The sequence below is a fragment of the Apium graveolens genome, chromosome 8 (assembly GCF_009905375.1).
Source record: "Apium graveolens cultivar Ventura chromosome 8, ASM990537v1, whole genome shotgun sequence".
Taxonomy (NCBI): Eukaryota; Viridiplantae; Streptophyta; class Magnoliopsida; order Apiales; family Apiaceae; genus Apium; species Apium graveolens.
Genome location: NC_133654.1, coordinates 62,659,359 through 62,669,795, shown reverse-complemented (window position 1 = coordinate 62,669,795; position 10,437 = coordinate 62,659,359).

Sequence of the window (10,437 nt, the reverse complement as noted above, 5' to 3'; positions counted from 1 at the left end):
GCCCATGCTTCTTTTACATCCAAGAATTCTTTAAACCTTAATGGTCTCTGCCACTGGGTGAATAATTATTCTGTACACGGATTATGTTGTTAACCTTGTCAAACCGTTAGGAATAATCAACTTCTTTATAATCGCGGGTTACTTCGTTCTTTGAATTAACAATACTAAGTCTGAAACAAACATCCTTCCAGGTAATCCGGGTCTTTTAACAATCAAGAAACTCAAGTAGTAACTTGACAACCAAGATTTAAAACTTATTTTATTGAAACAGCTTTTGAAAATTGTTAAGAAAATCTCTTTCGAGAGTTTGTTTATAAAGATTTTGAAAATCGCACACTTGGTTGTCCTTACCATATGAGTTGGTTGTTGTTCTTCTTATCTATAGCAAGGTACCAAATTAAAGAAACAATCACATAAAAGTCCGTTTACTTCAATCTACCTTTCCTCATTCATTGTGTCCATTTGCCTTCCTTAATCGACGAAAACTTCAATTGTCGTTGCATGTTATCTTATTCGTAGCTTTACATCAAAGCTGCCATACTGGTAATATTCCCGACATTATCATTGCAGTAGTTAAGTAGAACAGGCTATCCAATAGTCAACAAATCGGCTGATATCACATCACCTTGTTACTATATATCACATCATCATAATACCATCATCTAACTCCAAGAAATCTCCAGATCATAATCTTCTCTAACTCTCTATTGTCAACACTTATCTACTCTTATTCCATAAGCTAGTCATGGATGGCCTAATCTCTAATGGCTTCTTTTAATCTGGTAACAACTATCCTTCGAAACACCTGAATCTTCTTTCTAGACTTCTTCTCACCTTTATATATATATATATATATATATATATATCTCAAGTACTTACCATTCACTGTAACTTCTGAATTCATCCTCGTAAGTACTGTTGCTTTATAGGACAAGTTTTAAACCGAGGGTATAGAACAGGATGTAGGGTAAACTAAAGAGATACACCCACAGCCGATTGTCCAATAGAATAAAATTAAACAGATGGAGATCCTTAAATAGGTCGTCTCATATCAAGAAGTGGTAGAATAGCATAGAATAGCTTGAAGAGGTATAACTGTCATAACGGAGGGTAGTACCATTAATACTGATGGAGGAACAAGGTGCAAATTAAATCTGAGAGAAGATGACGACCCTCGAACGGAAAGCTCCAAACGATCAGATGATGCATGGAAATCAGGATCTGCCATTGCCGTTGTCTGGAAATTACGTTGCAAGCTAAGAATCCCGAATCATAACATGAACCGTGCCGGAGACCTACTATACAGTCGCACTTGACCTCACAACGTCCTATCTTTATATTCCCTATTCCTAATCCTAACCCTCTACCCAATCCCGACAATCTAGGCTTGTCTCAGTGACTTATAACCTGTAGCTCTGATACCAACCTGTGGCGCCCTCCAAACCCGGGTCAGAAGTTTGGGGTCCACAACACATACACAATATATAAACCTGTATAGGAAATATTATTTGCACTGACCCTGTTTCACATAACCACGGATCGCAACAGGTTAAAGTATGAAAACAAGCCACAATCTTAACCTTTATACAACGTACCAAATCCCAACTAATTTAACTTACAATTGGTAATAAAATCATTCTTACAATCTGACTATCTCTCTACCGCATGAAGCTTTTGCTAGCTCGATCCAACTCAACTGGAACCTTAGCCCGCACTTTGGACTGAGGAACTTCACTATCATCCATATTCTTTTTAACTGTAAAATATATAAAAGAATCGCAAGGGTGAGCTAACTAGCTCAGCAAGTCTTAATAGGGATAACTGAGGTTAAACAATAATCAAATGAAATGATTCAGAGGAATCAAGTTTCTTTTTAACTAATCATTAGAATTGGATATTCATTTTAAATTTTAAAAACTAAGGTTAGGCTGCTGATCAGTCACGCACTAACCCCGAGCAAAGCACACAGCACTGCTCTAACTACTGGATCCAAGACACACATTGGCCTAACTTGACCATCGATATGGTCTGACCACGAATCTGGTCCACAAAAAGAAAACTATCCAATTCTAAAGCAGTTCAATATGATAAACAATAGAATTTAATAAAACTAGATCATAATCAATAGCAATAAAACATTTGTATAAGAGCATGGTGAAAATTCATGAGTACCAAAAGGGTATGTCAAAGTATATAAAAGAAGTGGCCTCCAGCCTATAGGATAATCGGGTATTAGATAAGTAATGTTTTTACAGGGTTTTAATATTTTGATGTCATAAGGTATGGTTGAGTATAAAAGTTTCTGTATTTTTAAAGAATTTTGTTCCAAGGTTTGATATATGATGGTTATATATTTATGGAGTAGTATCGTATTTGTGTGGTTTAATATCTGGTAAATCAACAAGAAATGGTTCACAAAGAATAAGGCTTACGACTCAAAGACCAAATGATGTAGCTCAGGTTCAAGGCTGAAGGATTCAAAGTATTTATAATATAAAACAGAGCTATTTTTAATATTAACAATATGTCATAAGAGAATTAAGAAATATTTTCCATATATCTCGAGAAAGGTTTAGAAGTACTTGCCTCACAGGGCTTTACAACTATTACTGATCAACTTTGAGCCGACTCTACCGCTCAAGCTTTAACGTCCAACCACTAGACCATATTAGATTCGACTTCAACACTCAGGTTTTCTGTTGAAACTCTGTTGAGTTCGTCGACTGACTACTAGGTCACCTATAGTCCATCGTCCACTTTCAGGTTCTCAATTATAACCTACAGGGTCGAAATACCCTACGTCAGATGTCTAGGTATGCTTGACATATCCTCGATACTAATTCTTACCCAACGATATTCAAACTTGACTTGTAATTATATGGATTATTATAATATAACAACACACCCAACAGTCAGGGTTTACATTCTCTAGAAATTGGTTTGGTATTCGTTTTCCGAAAATACGTATACTTGTAATTTTACAAAAATCAGGGTTATGGATTTTAGCAAATTATTTCATCACATCGTGCAATCAAGTTTCATATAGAACACATATATATCTTATATAACCATTCGACGTCCCGATAATCGTTGGATACGCTCCCGTATTTTTGTAGGTAAATTTCCCGGAAATCGGGTAGCGTCTCCTCTGTTTATCGGACTACCCGTCGATACATCAATCGACGTCAAACCAACAACAATCAAATTCACAACAACCACAATTCCAACCACCAGTTCAACCCAACCATCAATTCAATCACAATTCGTCAACTAAATTACGTACTCGACTTTAATGTAAAATCAAATTCTCGTTTCAAAGATAATTTCACGAACTAATTTATTTATTTTAAAATATTAAGACTCAGAATAAACATCACAGTCCACCGTCGGCTCGCCGAGGCTCATCGCTGACGGCGGTACAATTTATTGGTGCCCGATATAGTACAGGTTTCCAAATAAATTACACTGATTTATTCGATTAAATCCAATTGCACGGAATTATTTACATCACGAATTGTATTCATAATTTCCTATAATAAATAAAATAATAGGAATTAATCCAACTCAATCAACCAAACGCAGTCAACGAAACAGGGCAGGGGCAACACGCGCCACCACAAAACCGCAGCAACAAACTTAACCGGAATATACAGATACACACATATGCGTGAGCATATATATATAACATACCAAGGACTATGCTTGAATTCAGAACCCAGGCGACAAGTGATCGGAAAAAGAAATAAAGGCGACGGCAGTCGCGGCCGAAGAAGACAGAAGCAAGGCGGCGAGAAGGAATCGCAACCAATCCCTACCCTCCTCGCGGCTGATACACACACATACATATATATGTTCATGTGTATGTCAACCAAGCAAAGGTTGGGCAAAGAAATTGCAAGCAAAGGAACAGTCGGCGTGTAGCCAATATTAGGCGGCAGTGAACAACCAAAACAGAGAGGAGTGAAAATACAGGGATAAGGGGTTATATCTGTTTGTGGTTTCTTTTTCTTTTTTTTATTTCTCAGCTATACAAGTCAATGCAGTACACATGACTGTACAATTAGTAGTACAATTTCTGTGATTCAAACGCGTATATTATTGGATAATTACGAAGATTGTGAGACCCGGTTTATCCCGAAATTTAAAACTAACGGACAAAGATGCATACGAAACAATTTTAGAAAATTATGAAAATAATCTTAAAATGTCATAAATATCCCGAAGTTTACAAAAACATAAATTCCGAGAGTTTAAAATAATTTCTGAAATGCAATTTATACCCGCTTTAATCCCTAAAATGAAACAGTGCGCGGGTAAAACTAATCCCAAAAATTTTCAAAATAATTTTAAAATTCTCAAAATATTCCAAACTTAGATAAATATGAGTTTCATAATTTTTGAAGAATTCTAGAATTAAATATGGGTTTTACAAATAAAAGTAATCAGAAAATCATTTAAAGATAAATAATTAATAAAAATATTGATTTCTCAATTTTATAAAATCCTAAAAATAATTATTGTAATTATAAAGTCATCAAAACAATTTTAGAAACATTCCAAGTATTTACGCAAATAAATTTGTACCAAATCCATTTTTTTAAAATGAAAATAATTCAATACGACTCCATAATTAATCACACGAACAACCCGGTATATTATAAATCACACATCAATAATCAAACAACACATAGCGGTCAAGACCAATACACATATTTTATTTTATTTATTTAATAATTTTCCATAATTACATAATTAAATAATTTAAAAATATACGAGTCTTTATACACATCATCTCAAAAGGTTGGCTCCAATCAGGTGCAGTTATGACAGGTGCCGTAATTGAACTCTTCTTAATGTCTCAAAAGCTGTAAGGAACTCTTCATCAAACTTGAAAGGAACATCTTTTTCTAGCAAATTGCACAATGGCTTCGAAATCTTAGAAAAGTCTTTGATGAAACGCCTGTAGAAACCCGCTTGACCAAGAAAACTGCGAATTCCCTTAACAGAAATAGGTGGAAGCGGATTCTCAATGACCCCCACCTTGGCTTTGTCCACCTCAAGACCCTTATTAGAAACCTTATGCCCCTGAATAATGCCCTGTCGCACCATAAAGTGACATTTCTCCCAATTGAGAACCAGATTGGTCTCAACACACCTCTTGAGAACGTGTCCAAGATTTTGCAAGCATTCATCAAAAGAATCACCAAATACAGAGAAGTCGTCCATGAACTCGTCCACATTCTGGCCTATCATATCAGAAAAGATGGCCATCATGCATCTCTGAAATGTGGCTGGGGCACCACACAGACCAAAAGAAACTCGTCTGAAGGCGAAAGTACCAAATGGACAAGTGAAGGTAGTTTTCTCCTGATCTTCTGGAGAGATACAAATCTGATTGTAACCCGAATAGCCATCCAGAAGACAGTAGTACTCATGACCAGCCAACCTGTCAAGCATCTGATCAATGAAGGGCAAAGGGAAGTGATCCTTCCTAGTGGCTTTGTTCAGCTTCCTATAATCCATGCAAACTCTCCACCCCGTGACTGTTCTAGTCGGAATAAGCTCATTCTTCTCATTTGCTACCACAGTAATTCCACCTATCTTTGGCACACATTGAACCGGGCTTACCCATGAACTGTCAGAAATAGGGTAGATGATCCCTGCATCAGGCCACTTAAGAATTTCCTTCTTCACTACTTCCTTCATGATTGGATTGAGGCGTCTTTGCTGCTCGATCGTAGGCTTGTTACCCTCCTCTAGCAGAATTTTATGCATGCAATAAGAAGGGTTGATTCCCTTGATATCTGCTATAGTCCATCCAATTGCCGATTTGAACTCTCTCAGAATCCTCAAAAGCTTCTCCTCATCACTTCCTGAAAGGTCAGATGCAATAATAACAGGCAGAGTAGATGCATCACCTAAAACCGCATACCTCAAATGCTCAGGTAAAGGCTTAAGCTCAAGAGTAGGGGCTTTCTCAATAGATGGCTTGAGGCATTTAGGATCTTTGTTCAATTCCTCCATTCTAAGAGATTTAAAAGGCATATAAATCTTCCTCTTCCAGGGAGAAGCATTCAAATATTGCAATTTTTATTCACCTTCATCATCTTAACTGTCTGAATTTCCCAATATGGCTTTCTCTAAGGCATCAGACCTTAGCAATTGATCAAGTTCTGAAGTAACCACATAATCAACCAACCCCACATTTAGGCACTCCTCATTATCCGTAGGAAATTTCATAGCATTGAACACATTAAAAGTTACATCCTGATCCAGTACTCGTATCGTAAGTTCACCCTTCTGCACATCTATCAAAGTTCGTCCAGTTGCCAAGAAAGGTCTTCCCAAGATTATGTGAATCTTCTTATCTTCCTCGAAATCCAGAATGACGAAATCAGCAGGGAAGATGAGTTTATCAACCTTGACCAAGACATCCTCCACAATACCTCGAGGATATGTAATAGAACGGTCGGCCAACTGCAAGGTCATATAAGTCGGTTTTGGATCAGGCAAGTCCAACTGCTTGAAGATTGACAAGGGCATCAGATTGATGCTAGCTCCCAAGTCACATAAGCTGTTAGGTCACACACACTGTAAAAGGGGGTTGAATACAGTGTTTAGCACAATCAAATCAAATTAAAGAACACAATTAACAGAAAATAGATTTTATTCAACACAATAAACTCTGTTATAATATGGAACTGTCCTCTCTTAGTGATGAACAAATTATCACAAGAGCTGCTAGGGTTACAATGAATATTATTCTTGATAATGATAACACGTATAATGTAAACCCTATGTATGTGTTTATATACTACACAGTTGCATGATAAGTTCTAATTGATATGGAATATAATTCTGCTTCCTAAAATATACCAATCAGATATCTTTTCTTCCAAGTATTCTATTCTTCATAGAATTCCTTCTTCATGCATATCTCTTCTTATGTTTGTCTTGATCTTCTTTCCTTTCAATCAGCCTTTCCTTAACTGTTCGTCTTCCCGCACTTAAGTTCTGATATCCATCTTTTGATAATTATCTCCTGATAATTTTAAGTATTGATATCCTTAAGTCCTAACTTCCAGTAAGTACTGATTTCAGTTAAGTACTGATATTTCCTGTTTGTTAAGATCTGAAAACTAAACATGAAACATATTAAACATGACATTATCAAATATATCTAACAATCTCCCCCAACTTGTAAATTAGCATAATATACAAGTTCAATTAGATATTTGATGATGTCAAAAACATTAAGTACAAATGCATAAAAATTTGACTAGATAACTATAACTTACGGTCCTTAAAGCTTTACCAACTTTATCTTCTGATAACAACTTTTAGTCTGTATACACATCAGAATTTGAGCGATTATAGATCTCGACTTGGCTTCAATTACTGATCTCTCTGATGTCAGGAGTTGTTCTGAGATAGTTCTTTAACAACATATCTCGGCATATCTGAGTTCATCAATCATCCTCCTTTTGGCATCTTTAAGCTCTGCAGTATCTTCACCAGTTTGAAAGATAGCATATCTGAGATCATTAATTTTTGCTTTTCTCAACTCCTGATCAAGTCTGATGACATATGCTTTGTCAGACTCTAGATTGAACTCAAGCCCCTTGATACCAAGATATGTTTTGATCTCTGCAGTATTAGGCTTCATCTCGACAATATCACCCTTATGATCTCTGTACTTAGGACAATATGAGCTGTCAGACTTTACAGAGTAGAGTTTCTTCTGGCTTTGAATTTGAGACTTCAAATAATTTGCAGCACTATCTGTAAATCTGTTCTTCACCTGAAGTAAGAATAATACATGTTCTAGTTCCTCATAATACTTCAGTGGTATATCTCTCTGCCTAATATGGTATACTCTTCCATCTGTCATAAAATATAACATGAAATTCTTTCAAGAATGTATGGTAAACTATTTGTACAGATTCCAATAGGTCCAATCTTTCAGGAGTTGCTCCAACACCTGGTTCTCTCAAGGAAGTTGGATCATTGGTAGTGTTGCTTACTCTTTTCTCTCTTGAACTACCCAACCCAGATTTTTCTTTAGCTTCCTTTCCTGTAACAACCCTTGCTTCAAAACCACTTGTTGCAGTCTTCAAAGGTTGAGTTTGTTTGGCTTTAGTGAATCTTGGTAGGAGACTTGTTGTAGGTTTAACATGAGCAATGTCAGAGGTTAATTTACCTTTCAATTCATCTTCTGATATCAAGCCAACTTGAGCTATGTCAGAGGTTGCTTGCTTCACTGTCATATCAGAACTTACCATATCTTGACTTTGAACAACTTGAGCTCTGTCAGAGGTTGTTTGAGAATCTTTCTTGTTCCTCAAAATCAGATCAGTATCTTCATCAGCATCTATTTATTCATCCATAGTTGGCATGTAAACCCTTACAGGTTCATCAACTTTACCTTTGCCTTTAAACTTTGGATCATACTCCACTTGTAATTTGACTTTAGGTGCCTCAGCACTTGTTCTCTCTTTAATCACAGTGCCTTTAGCCTGTGGAGGTTTCTTTTCTGTTGCAGAAGCTTTAGACTTAGATTGTGACTTATCAATCGCAGCTTTCAGTCTAGCTTCTTCTTCTTCCAGCATTTCAAGATCCATCCTGGGATTTCCTTTAAGAAACAGCTTCTTTGAGATCTCTTCTTCATGATCTTCAGGATTGACTAGAACTTGTTTACCTAAGCTTGATTTCTTGCCAGCATCAGAACTTAGCCTTTGACTTGTAGTTATGTCTTTCTGTAATGAAGAGCCTTTGCTTTTCCTTAGTCCTCCACCCTTTTTAGAGTTTCCTGAGTTTCCCTGATCTTCATTTGCATCATCTTTTTCTTTCTGTGATTTAATAGACTTGCATTTGGACTTAATTACTTTCTCCCCCTTTTTGGCATCATCAGGAAGAAGCAGGGAGACAAGCAATTCCACAGAATTTTGAAGTTCATTAAGCTGAACTTGTTGAGCAGGTTGATTTTGTAAAAGATCAGAAATTTGAGCTTGCTGCTTGTCTTGAGACTTTTTAATATTCGCCAAACGATCAAAGTTAGGCTTGAAAAACTTCTGCTTTTCTACTTTGATCTTCTCCGCATCCTCTTGCAATTTATTGCGAATTTTGTCCAGCTGGTCATGATTGGCTGAGTGGTGACCTTGAAGGTGCCTTGTACTCAGTGCTGTAACTCGAAGATGTGTCTTGAAATCATCATTCGCAAACATCTCACCAGCCTTTGTCAAATGTTCAGACAGAACAGCTGCATTAGGGACAAATTCAACATTATTCCAGTCTTTGATCCACTCTTGCCCTCTTTGAGTCTCACTCTAAGGAACCGGTGTTTCAACTCTAACAAACTTTTTAACTAGTTCAGCTTTTGAAGAAGCTTGCAGAGGTGTATGTCCAGAAGGACCAGCTGCATCAGCATCAACATTTGTAGCAGCATTACCAGTAACTTCATCATTATCAGCATCAGAACTTATAGAATCAATAGCAGCATCCTCTGATAAAAGAATAGTGTGAGAGGCTATTGAGACTTCAACATCAACCTCTATGTGCGGATCTTCTGCTTCCAAGTTCTGATCAACAGCTATATTCTGATGCTCACCTAAAATCTGATCTTCAGTATCTTGATGCAGATTAGGTGTTGTAGGAAATTCTGGATTAACATCAGCATCAGGAATTGGTGTTGTTGATGGAGTGATTAGAACTTGTGGAGCTTCCAAGTACAGAACTGCAGGCACAACCAGGTTGGTAATGTCAACTCCATCACTTGTACCTGGGTCTTCAGTATGTACTGGATGGGTAACAGGAGACACAGGTGGTGGAGATATACCTTCCGTAGCAGTTTCCAGAATTGGTGACAATGGAGGTGTAGATGCAGTAGTTTCAGCAAGTTCTGGCTCCTTTGAGATCAGAGATTCATGATCTCCTTCCTTAACTGATGTTTCCTCATCCTCTGAAACTGGCCTGTGAGCTCTCTATTTCTTTCTTTTCTTTGAAGGTGGAGATACCTTGGGAGTTTCATCAGAATACATCCTTCTAAGCCTTTTTAGAAGCTTAGAACCTCCAATTCCAGTATCCTTCTGAGAAAAGACCTTCTCAGCTTCTGTAACAACAAGTTCGGATATAGGAACCTGTTCCTCAACATCTGAGTCATCTCTCAGAGTGAATTTCCTTCTCTTCTGTGGTTACTGAGGTACATTCCTAGTCCTCTTAGATTTGGAAGATGAAGGCTGCACTGGAGGTTCTGAAGGTTGAGGGTGAGAGGTTTGAGGTGGCTGAGTAGAGGTGGTAGGTGCTGATGGATGAGGTTCAGATGGTTGAACATCAGGATATAATGCAGTGTACTTAACATGATCATAGGTTATTAAGGCTTGTTTGACAGATAAAGGAATTAAGAGGGGTCTTAACACAGCCTTCTTATTATCAGTAGAT